Consider the following 12994-nt stretch of genomic DNA (forward strand, 5'->3'; position numbering starts at 1 on the left):
TATTTACAGCATTTTATATCTTTACAGTAAAATATACAATACAACTTTAAAATACATTAACATACTGCATAACTGTCCTACAGTAAAATACCATGTAATTAGTCATTCATTCATTCATTCATTCATTTTCAGCATTGTCCCTTTATTAATCTGTGGTCGGCACAGCAGAATAAACTACCAATTTATCCAGCAAATGTTTCATGCAGTGAATGGCCTTCTAGCTGCAACCCATCCCTGGGAAACACACTCATTCACACACATACCCTACGGACAATTTAGCTTACCCAATTATCCATTAGTGCATGTCTTAGGACTTTTGGGGGAAACTGGAGCACCCGGAGGAAACCCATGCGAACACGGAGAGAACATGCTTACTCCACACATAAACGCCAACTAACCCAGCCAAGGCTTGAACCAGCGACCTTCTTGCTGTGAGGTGAACATGTTACCCACATTGCAGCCAGTATATAGTCATCAATAACAAAAATTATTAACAGTGTAATCAGACCAGCCTGCCTGCCACTGACAATCACCTCATGCTCAGTCATTTAAATTACATTTTTTCACATTACAATGCCCATTTTCAACTTAAGCAGATTTGTCTTGATCACAGATTTCTGCCATGCAATTGGCTGGTTAGATATTTGTGACCCTACATTTACCTTAAAATAGGAACTAAGATACATCCCATAAAAGCGAAATAGCTTAGCCACTTACTTGACAGATTTATACATTTTAAATTTCAGGTGGTTTGTGTAATGTGTTTTATGTTTAGAAAAATAATTGCATCTTTAGTGGTTTCAACTAATTACACTGTCTTGTTCCAATAGGTAGATTTAAAGGGTTTTGCATAAAAAGCAGAAGTTTATTTAACTGGTTTTGATGCAAAAAAAAATCATATTTGTTATAAAGTGACATTTATGAAAAAAAGTTATTATATATATATATATATATATATATATATATATATATATATATATATATATATATATATATATATATATATATTTATTTATCAGCTAATAACCCTATCATTACCTATAAAATAAAACTTCTCAACCAAATCAGAGGAGCCGCTAATTTACAAGACAAGAGGTCTGATGGATTTAGAGGGTTTTGCGTCTGAACTCTTTATATAGCAATGAACTCTTTATATCAGCAATGCAAATTACTCATCAAAAATAGATGTTTAACATATTTACTGTAGGAAATGTACGAAATCTCTTCATGAACTTAACTAAATATTCTTATAATTTTTGGTATTTAAATTAATCAATCGTTTTGACCCATAACATGTGTCATGGTCACATTTGTTTTACAATACAGTTGAAGAGGTGTATGTAATAAGGTGCCATTTATTATTACTTTATTATTATACACACTGAAAACACCTGCTAGACTAAAAGCAAATGATCAATAAATATTAAATTTTTGAATTATTATTTAGACTCCTGGTAACCTACAATCAGCAAAATATCTTTTTTCCCCTATTTGACTTCTTCAAGGCCCTTTAGGGACGATTTCCAAAGATCAGTTTTGATATACTTCCAAGCCCCATGAATAAACATTACAGAATATATGAAATATATTTAAATAAGGAGCTGAAGTTCATAATCCTCTTGTGCATTAAATGCAGTGTTTACCTATTCCACCGAGTTTCAGTATTCTGCCTTTTATCAGTCTGAATTTCCTAAGCCTAAAATTCCCAAGCCTTGTTCTCATCGCGGTGTCTAAGAATCTAGATTATTTAGTCAATGTACTCTCCTTTTGAGTAACAGTATAAAAAGAATGTGAGAGTAAAAGGAAAAAATTCACTCAAACTCTAAAAAAGGATTTTCTCTGAAGAGGTGTCTTTTTTTCTCTAAAGCATTTAGCTAAACTGCTGGAAAAGCATAAAACATGCCACCATGGCAAAGAGGGCTTTAACAGTGCAGACAGTGAATGTGGTGCTGCGCTTCAATTGAATTTTGCAGCTGACCTGGTCGAAAGGGTCATGTGACTTCACAGCTGGAGAAAATCACTTTGACTTGGCATTCAGGCCCGTTGTGACCTTTTACTGTAGAAACTAAAAATCAAACATTTCATAACATTTCAGACATAAAGCGCACTGAAGGGCTGTAGAAAAGCCAACACTTTCACTCATAAACTTTAAATGAGTGTCAAGTACATACTAGGTCTGTTCATATACATGAATATGCTAGGGCCTTGTTTTTAAACCTAGAGAACTCTCATCCTATTTATTGCAATCTTATCACACTGTTTTCTGAAAAACAGTGTCCTACACCATGTGCAATGGAATTCCTAAGTGTGCATAAGTATTTGATTTGAGATCAACCTAAAATACTGTTTTTAGCATGTTACTAAGCTAACAACACACCACTCTAATAAGCATAAGACATCACACAAACACCGGGTGTATCAGATGATGTACTATTTCATAAAAATTCAGTACACATGAGATGCACCTGGTATTTGTGTGATGTTTTATGCTAATTGGAGTGGTGTTGTTAGCTTAGCAACATGCTAAAAACAAAGTCTCTTAGGTAGGCACATACCTCACATACTTTTCACATATCTCTACATACATTTTGTAAAATGTTGCCCACATTCTCCACTAATTTCTAATAATAGTATTTGGGATTATTTTCCATTACCTGTCTATTTGTCTTCCTTCTTTAGGTCATCTTTTCTGTAAGGAAAAGTAAGTTTTAGGTGCACTATTTAGGGTAAACTAATTTTTGGTCAACTGTTAAAAATTGTCCCGTTAAAAAGCGGTAAAATACTGGCAGCTGCAGTTTCCAGCAATGTACTGTTATTTTACAGTATTTTGCTGTAAAAATACATGGACTACATTGATATACACAATACTTAAGTGAACTCATTTTGTTCACTGAAAGCAACATCCTCAAATTGGCCAACTGCTGAATGAGTTTATGAAGTATTGTGCCATATATGTTTAGAAGCATAATCATAATGATAACTTATTTTAGGTAATTAGAAAAGTTTTATTTAACCCAAATGTCTTTTATTTCACAGCAGCACACATACATGTACATCTGGAATTACCAGAGAGATTCTGACTGCATCAGCAACTAAAAAGCTGCTGTCTTTAAATAAAGAAACATACAGAATAACATCAGCAGTTCATTGTTCATCTTTAGCTCATACACTGGCTCTACTCTCCTTCACAACGGCGACACACAGAAGAAATTTGCTTCAGGTTTAACAGTAAAATACAGTTTTTTCCTTTATTTAACGGTAAACTACTGGCAGCTGTGGTTGCCAGCAATCTACTGTTTTTTTTTACAGTATTAACAGTATATTACTGTTAAAATACATTTTTTACACTGTGTTTTTACTTTCACACCTTTAACCCTTTAAATCCCAGAGCATATACTTCAGTTTTAATTGAAGTGTCCACACTACTGACAAGAAACGTAGCAAAGCTGAAGTAAATTAATTAATTAAATGACTAATTAAATGATCAATGAGGATTAGCAGTGAACGAATGAAGAAATACTGAAGGGAAAAAACAAGAACAGAACATACAAAACTACAATTTTAGTCACAGTTTTGAAATGAAATAACCTGAAGGTCAACAAATGATTAAATCATTTAAATTATCAGTGGATGATTAAACAACTCTACAAACAGCATCACCAGCTACACTTATTACTGAAACATTTATTTTTGTATAACATCTACTAAAGTTCTTCTTGAGAGAAAGGTTAACATATTACGTCACCATCATGGAGAACAGAGTTTGCTTTAGTTGGGCTCTTAGCCCTGACATTTTTATCATTAATGTAATTTGGCTGCTGCAATTGTCAAGAACTTTGTTTAAAAAGCTCTTTTGGTGAGGAAAGCCAGCCAAAAACCTTTATAAGATCTGGTGATGTTTATGTTGCTATTAAATGGCAGAATCTGTTCTAATTTAATATAATTTACTGCTCCTATTCAGTGTTTAATCAATTGTTTCACATCATATGTGGCAATGATTTCTGAAAGTTTTAAAGAATATCTTGGACAAAAACACTGCTCTATTATGTATGTTGCACTCAAACAGACATCAATTATCAGCAAATGAACCTCAATAATGGTGACAACTAACAAAATTAACAGTTTAACTCACAAACAGGCAACTGATAGTCTAAACATAAACAACAACAGAATAAAACGCAAATAAAGAAAACTGTAAGACCATTATACTACATTTATTCATGCCGCAATGCATGCTGGGATATTTTTACTGTGCCACAACCAGCAAGCATTGCAGCATGAAACATTTGAATTGTTACCATTGTTGAGGTACAAGGTCTGATTCATGAGGTCTGAGTGTGTCTTTGTCATATCAGAAATGTTTTTGTATGTTAAATTTAACTTTATATGTAATTACATCTTTTCTGTTTCCACTTATTATTTAAATGAATATCTGTAACTAAGCATAAAATCTGTTGCATGAGGGCCTTCATCCAGATCTTACCAAAACATTCATGATAACAATTTTTAGACAGCTAGATTAATCTATCTATTGACTTTCCCATTTTATTGCTATAGTACAAACTTTTGGAAACTTTGCATTACAGCAGTTGGAAAGTCTAATTAATTAAGTTCAAGGGCAAAAAGAGCCCAACTAAATCAGCCCCTCACTCCATTACGGTGACACAAAAAACACCTAAATTTCTGTTGGATCTCAATGAGAATAGTATGGAAGTCCAAGCAGTCAGTAATAAATGTATCTGCTGTTGTTTGTGGAGTTGTTTAATGATCCTCTGCTGAGACTGAAGCTGTTTTATTTTACTTGATTTTATTTAATGTTGTAACTCAATTCACTGTTTGCGTTTCTTGTTTCTTTCCTTCAGTAATTGAGATTATTAACAGCAGGTGTTCATCAGTGTCTGAATTCACTCATTAGTGTTCATCAACTCTGTCAGGTGAACTATATTGGTGAACTAGTTGATGGAATAGTGAACAAGGGCACAACTGATTTCAAACACAGACTTCAAAAACGTAAAATCTGAACTCTGTTCGCTCACAGTTGTCTGCAGTTGGTTACTTTCTCGAAAACAAAAATGTTTCCCAGAATGCACTGTTTTTAACAGAATATTACTGTTTTAGTGAAAAAAAAAACATTATTTTACCATAGAATCTGACTGTTTTTTTATCAGCAATTTTTTACAGTGTATATTTATCATTCTGGATTTTTAAGTGAGCTTTCTAATAAACAACTATGCATTATGTGATTTGAGACATAAGGGACACTATTTTTAGCAAGTTGCTAAGCTAACAACACACCACTCTAATAAGCATAAGACACACTCTCAGAAAAAAAGGTACAATGAGGGTACAATTTTGTTCCTAGAGGGAACAAAATATAAAATTGTACCTTTAAAGGTCCCATATTGGTCCTTAGGGTACAATTTTGTACCCAAATGGGCTATAAAGGTACAAATGTCCAGATTTAGGTTTGAAAGGTACATTTTTGTACCTTTTATAGCACATTTGGATACAAAATTGTACCGTAAAGGACCAATTTGGCACCTTTAAAGGTACAATTATATATTTTGTTTCCCAAAATTGTACCCTCAGCTAATGATAAGATCAAGACACTATATAACACTAATTTAAATGTATTAATACTAAACATTAATACTAAAATACATAATTTAAAAATATAATAAATAAATAAATTGATTGAATTAAATATTTTAATAATTAATTTTTTTTTCATGTATTTAAATTAAATTTTTTCTCAAAAATGTTAATAATTTAATTTATAATTGAATGCGTAAATACTGGTCTTTGCTTACTGTTTAAGACCCTATAGTATATGGGATGTAGAATAAGAAGTAATGTTGCTGTATCTTTAAGAATTTGGCTTGTTGAGACCATAGACTGTAAAAGTTGAGACGTTATAGTAGTATTTGTTACTGAGGCGATCGGTCGAGTATGCTGGCTGTTTACACAGAACTTCGCACGCTTTTCAAAGAAAAGTCTATTTTGGAGTCCACACTTTTCAGGTAAGAATGTATTAAAGATATATTTTCAGTCTCATTTTTACATGTGAAGCCGTGTTCTGTTGATTTTGTCTGACTCTCGGGTCTCGGCTTTCCCCCACTTTAAGTGCTCCGGACTGCCTGGTGTAACGTTACGTTGGCCTGCAGGATGGAGTTTGCTAAGATGTCAGCAGCTTATTAAAGAAGTTAATACAATGTGATATCGAAGTCACCGAGGGACATAACGTTATAGACGGTGAGTACTATATGCTGTTAGTTTTCTCGGTGTAAAAGTTCCCTTTATCGCCTACGTTATGTATTCGCGCCTTATATCTTACGTTACGTTACTGCTTTATTAATAAGTGATGCCACGGCGGAATATAATCGCAACCCAGATAGCAAAATACACTCGGGCCAGTTGCGGCTAGATTCTCGCCTGCCCAAGTTGTCTGCTGCGGGCCAGATGCGGAGGCAGAAGCGAGCCGACACTGCCGTATCCGTGCACCGGATTCGGGCCGTGAGTAATGTGCGGTGTGGCCCGGAGCTGGCCAACTAAAGTCTTCATATACCTTTATATAAAACCTTTTGTTATTAATACTGGAAATTTGTAATTATCGATAATGTTTTATATTTTGAGGCCATTTTCTAGCCACGGTTGACCGCTGAAATGTAATTTTAGACGGTTTTATAAGTTACACCGCCATTTTGTGAAGAAAAATCACAATTTTGTCACAGGCAAAGCGACTGATTATGTAAACGTGGCTAGTTTGTAAACTGGCTGATGGCTGATTATGTTAACGTGGCTAATTACAAACGTGGCGTGTGTATGCTTGTACATATCTTCGTTTCAGTGTCTAAGTTACATTAATGTTGAGGAGTGTCCACAAACTCTCATGTCCAGAACTGTTGGTACTTTACTATCGTTTAACGTTATACTTATGTTAATGTAGAATTATTAACATACCACGTTGTATAAATCGATGTTTTAAGTTATACTTTGTTCTTTAATGTAATAATTTGTCTCATCTGTTCTGAAACTGGTACCTTGAGATATTTTACCTATTTTATTAATATCTCAAAATAAATAAATAGTTATTGCTTTATCTTATTGCTTTCCAGAAGTTTTTGAAGTTTCCAATTGTCTTTCAGGACAAGATTGAACAACAGAATGCAGCCTAACAGCATCAGACCAATGAAGGCATGTCATATGAAAACATGGCTCAGTTAAAAGATGTAAGTATGTCTCATTATCTATACCATGGTTTTAATGGCTTACATACTATTTTAAATTTGTAGGTTTTTGGTTACAAACAACAATAAATGTACGCCCACGTGTTTAAAATTATTTTCTAGGTTTTCATCGAAAGATGAGAGATCAACTGAAGACTGCTATGGATCTGACTCTAAGGTACTCTTTCTAAACCTTCTCCACTTGATTAATAATATTATATTCTAGCTTTGTATGGATTCCTTCATATTTGTTTGTTTGCCACATCTTATGTTCCAGGAATTGATTTTACAGCAGCACTTCTCATGTTGCCAGCCTTGTTAAGCGAGACACTTCAACATTTCCTTGTGCTCCGGTGCGTATGTTGTTTTCTGTTTAGCATATGCTGTGATAAATGCATTTTATAATGCTTGATATTCTTTATATTAGGATGACGCAGTGGGTAGTGCTGTCACCTTACAGCAAGAAGGTCGCTGGTTCGAGCCTCGGCTGGGTCAGTTGGCATTTGTGTGAGGAGTTTGCATATTCTTCCAGTGTTCGTGAGGGTTTCCTCCAAGTGCTCCGGTTTCCCCACAAGTCCAAAGACATGCGCTATAGCGGAATTTGGTAAGCTTATTTGTCTGTAGTGTATAAATGTGTGTGTGAATAAGTGTGTCTGGATGTTTCGTAATACTGGGTTGCAGCTAGAAGGGCATATGCTGCATAAAACATATGCTGGACAAGTTGGTGGTTCATTCCACTGTGGCGACCCCAGATTAATAAAGGGACTAAGCCGAAAAGAAATTGAATGAATGAATGAATTAAATTTATATTAGTCTTTTAATCTGTGATATATATATTTTTTTTTAATCAGTGAATATTAATTATTTTACTTTCTATGCATGTTGATTTTCTCTTCATCAGTGATAGAGTGACTGATATTAATGTAATTATTGCTTTGTCATTTGCAGTGAACCATCTTCACCACATCCAACAGTTCAAGTACAGGAGGAGGCCACCGACTGGACAACTGTGTTAACGAGACGAGTCACGGCAGTCTTCAGAGGTGATGGGATTGCGATTGGCCGGGTTAATGATGTGGACGAATATACATTTTTGACATATCCATCTTATTAGAAGAACACCTTGATGTTTCTGCAGTGGAATGTTTTGAATGAACGGTGGACGGTGACAAGCCTCAATCTACTCCAGTTACCAGAGTGATCAACCTTGTTTTTTGTTTCTCTACATGCTCTTGGGATAATCACAATCATCAAGTTAATCCAGCACACTGCTATCATTTATGCATAAAGCAAATTTTTAAATAACTTGTGGTCCTAATGACTATCAAAGAACATTTTCCAGATATGAGTGCTTTACATGTCATGTTTATCAAAAGCATAAACACATATTGTGTTACAACAAATTACAACTCCACTTGAGGATGATGAGGAGTAATCTACTGATGTTGAGGAAGAGGCTACTGATGTATTTGGTTTTCTGCAATGTTGAAGCAATTTATAGAGAAACATTGCCTTCATTCTGAAATTCAAAGAAAATGTTGATGACAAATTATTTATTATGACAGAGTATTCTGACTAAAGACAAATACTTTGGACTTTATAAAGTGCAGTACTTGATGTAGCCTGTGTAATGTGTTTATAAATCTTAAACAGTATTCTTTTGGTCTTTGTATTAAGTGTAGATTATTTAGTTATTTGTTATCTGAATTGTTCTTTTTACTGTTTTACATGTCTGCTTTATACTTGCTGTGTAATTTTATTTCCTAACACATTCAGTTGTGAGTTTTAATGAAATATTTATACATTAATAAATAAAAATGGACATCTGTGAACCAAAATATGTTATTTAATTATTTGTGCATGCAGTCAACAAATGATCAAAATGCCTGGGTCAGTACCCTGAAAATACTACAAAATATAAAAAGGTACATTTTTGTACCGTGTCTACAATTTTGTTCCTTGGGGGTACAAAAGTGTCCCTTAAAGGGTACAAATGTAGAAGGTACAATTTTTTACCTTTAAATAGAGGTACACATTTGTACCCTTAAGGGTACCACCCCAGTGACAGGCCATTTGTACCCTAAAAGGTAAAATTTTGTACCTTTTTTTCTGAGAGTGCATGATACAAATACAGGGTGTTTCATATGTACTATTTCATAAAAAGTAAGTACATATGAGATACATCCTGTATTTGTGTGATGTTTTATGCTTATTGGAATGGTGTGTTGTTAGCTTGGCAGCAAGCTAAAAACAAAGTCCCTTATGGTAGGTACATACTTCACATATTGTTCACATATCTCAAATCACATAATTTTTGTAAAATGTTGCCCACATTCTCCACCAATTTCTAATATTATTTTTTTTGGATTACCTTCCGTTACCTGTTGTTACATGCCTGGGGGTGTTGCTCTGTTGTTCCCTCCTCCCCTCTCTGTTTCTATTTGCTGTCTCCTATACTTCTAAAATCTAGGTGTTCCGATTGGTTGGCAGAGTTCTCCCAAGTGGACCAATCAGAAGAGGATGGGTGTTATTTAAACGCTCCAGTGATGACTCAGCCCAGATGAGAGGGGGATCCATGTTGCTTGTTGCTGCTGTGTTTTTGTAACTTTTGGTACCTATCTTGTGCTCGGGTTCGCTTTAAAGAGTTTTTGTGATTTAAAAATACCAAGAGGGAAGTGAAGGGAAGTATGTCACGTGACTTACATTTTACACACACGTAGTAGATTTTTTTGTTATTCCACTAGGTAAGAGGCGGGTGCTACCATATGTATGTTTGTTACAGTCAGTGCAGTTGAGTAAGGGGCGTGTGACGCTGAAGATGTTTTTTTTCTTATTTACATATTTCTCTTTAGTTATTTAGAGTTGGGGGAGGGATTAGTTAGCGGGTGTTTAATTTGTTATTTTCTTTGATTTGGCACCGCTTATTCTCCTTCCCTCCATCAGGTATTTTTGTTTACTTTTTGCATTTGCATTTTGTTTTATTGTACATATTTGTAAATATACTTTGGGTGATTTAAATATTCACTTCTTTATCTTTATTGTAATAAAGCGAACCAGTTTTTTTTGCAACGTCGTTGTCTGTGTTGATTCATAGCAGTTAACATCTCAGAGGAATTCTTAAAATATTGGGTTGTCATAATTATGTTAAGCCCTTTTTCATCCTCCGAGCCACACGGGGCGTAACACCTGTCCATTCTCCCTCCTACATTAGGTCGTCTTTTTCTGTAAGGTAAAGTAAGTTTTGACAAATTCTTTGATGATAGCTGATAGCACCTCACCTTTGCTTAATAAGAAAGTTACAACTATTAAGTGCACTATTAAGGGTAAACAAGTTTTTCTCCTACATTAGGTCATCAATATCTATTCTGCAAGGAAAAGTAAGTTTTACAAATTTCTTTAAACATATGTAAAGAAAACATCTATAAAGTTGAGAGAATGATAGCTCCTCGTCTTTGCTAAATATCTAAGCTACAACTATTAAGTGTTCTATTAAGGGTAAACACGGTAACACGTTATAATAACCACACACTATGAAGCATTTGTTAAGCATTAGCATCTAGTGAGTTCATTATTTGTCAAGCATTAACTATACATTAATAAACGTTAGTAAGCAGTTTATAACAGCGGCTACAAATGCTGTATTCTTGACTTACAGCTACATTTATAATGAGCTTAATAATATTATTTTCATACTTAGTTAATGATTTATTTTTCATTACTAAATTAAGTATTGCATTACTTACAAACCAGTTTTATAAGCCTTTTTGGTTGTTCAAAAAAGTGAGGACTATTTTTGATTTATAAATCCCTTATAAATGATAATTAAAGGCTCAGTTATATTCCACAGGAAAAAAAGAACAAAAACAACATTATTCATACCTATTCGTTTAAAGTACACTTTCAACATTGCTTCTTATATTGTTAAATTATTATATTGTTGTTGTTTTATCCAATTTCATGTCTTATTTTGACACTCTTGTTATTCAGCAATTTTTAAACTACAGTAATTTTACTTTTTAGATAAGATTGCAAAGATGTAAAGTTCATTTGATACTGAGTTTTTAATTGTCATTTATAAGGGATTTATAAAGCATAAAAAGTCCTCACTTTAGATTAGGTCACAAAACTGCATGAAGTTGAGTTAATAAAGCATTTATTAACATACATATAACCATTTCTATTTCATTTCTATTTCATTTCATTTCATTTCTGAATAATACAATATATAAATGTTGATTTCAATAGTTTATTAATCATTTACTAACACATTCTGAATGATCTTAAAAACCACCAACTACTCTTAAATACAAATGGTTAGTAAATAATGGAATACTTAATTTAGTAATGAAAAAAATCTACCATTTACAAAGTATGAAAATACAATTAGTAAAAACATTATAAATGTGGTTGTAACTCAAGAATACATCATTTGTAGCCGCAGTTATAAACTGCTTACTAACATTTCTTAATGTAGAGTTAAGGCTTAACAGATAATGAATTCACTAGATGCTAATGCTTAATAAACGATTCATAGCGTGTAATTATAAAGTGTTACCATACGTTCTATACAGTATGAATGTGAGCAGTATGAATGGAACTCAGACGTAGTCCGCCATTTTGTTATGATGTAAGTTGCATTTCAGATCTCACCTGAAGTAGTAGGTCATCCGTGTACTTCTTACATACTGTTTTCTGAATTCTATGAATTTGGACATACAGTACTACTCTGCTCGCATACTGATTTTAGTGTACTATATAGCGTGGAAGTATGCAATTTCAAGTGCAGCCAATACTTTGAGACCTACCGAAGGGAGTTTGTTTTTAGCATATTGCTAGGCTAACAACACACCACAACACTCTAATAAGCACAAAACATCACACAATTTCTGGGTGTATCTCATATGAACTTACTTTTAATGAAAAAAATATCTATAACATTTTGCCCTCACTCAATTTTTCTAAATATTATTTAGGATTTACCTTTCTGCAACTTCTCTATCTATTTTCTCCCTACATCTGATCCTCAGTGTTGTAATCTGTAAGAATAAGGTCATTTCCATACATATGTATATATAAATATCATATGTAATAACCATCACAACATCAAAACCACAAATGTACTTATTCAGGCAAAAATCATGCTATTTTTCCTTATATTTTTGAAGCAAAAACAAAAATCTTAATGAGATGTTTTTAATGAGATTGCTAATCTATTAAGTGAGAGGGAGTTTTGTAGGGCAGAGGAGCTACAATTTCAAAGAAGTTTAGTATCATCTAAAGTGATGCTGTTATTTAGCTCAGCTCCTCAAACCAAATTTTGTATGCCAGTTCTCTTCATGCATAGTTTGTCCAACACGGATGAAATTTAATGTGACATCGTTCTCGCACGTTCTTTCTCTCACATTCTCCCCTCTCTACTAGCATAATGTCAACAAATCTCAACATAAAATCTTTTGATCTGGTGCAACTATCAAGTGGTTTCACAGAGATGACTGTGGTTTCCATGGTTTCAAGGTGACACCATCTTCAACCTGGTATTTTGAGATCACAGCATGGTCCAGGAGTAGGATTAGATAATTGGCTACAATAAAAAGCATATAACACAGCTATCTAAGATTAGAGTTCTAGTCGAGTCCATAAAAATATGACCTCTTCAGTGACCCAGGACCTGGATGTACCAAATAAAACTGATTTCTTATACCCTTTGCAACCCTTTCAGATTAAAAAAGGAAATCAGGGGGAGGGAGGTGGGGGATGTGGTGGTGGCA

At 33.8% G+C, this 12994-nt stretch overlaps 1 long non-coding RNA gene across 1 annotated transcript; it reads left to right on the top strand.

Moving 5' to 3' along the window:
- Positions 1-5941: 5941 nt before the first annotated feature.
- On the top strand, positions 5942-10295 carry LOC137490344 (uncharacterized). Its single transcript, XR_015499282.1, has 7 exons — positions 5942-6020; positions 6125-6252; positions 7146-7229; positions 7350-7404; positions 7504-7579; positions 7654-7830; positions 8175-10295. It is a non-coding gene; the product is annotated as an uncharacterized LOC137490344 (long non-coding RNA).
- The last annotated feature ends 2699 nt before the right edge of the window (positions 10296-12994 follow it).

This window comes from Danio rerio, chromosome 9, assembly GCF_052040795.2.
Source record: "Danio rerio strain M-AB ecotype USA chromosome 9, GRCz13ab, whole genome shotgun sequence".
Classification (NCBI taxonomy): domain Eukaryota; kingdom Metazoa; phylum Chordata; class Actinopteri; order Cypriniformes; family Danionidae; genus Danio; species Danio rerio.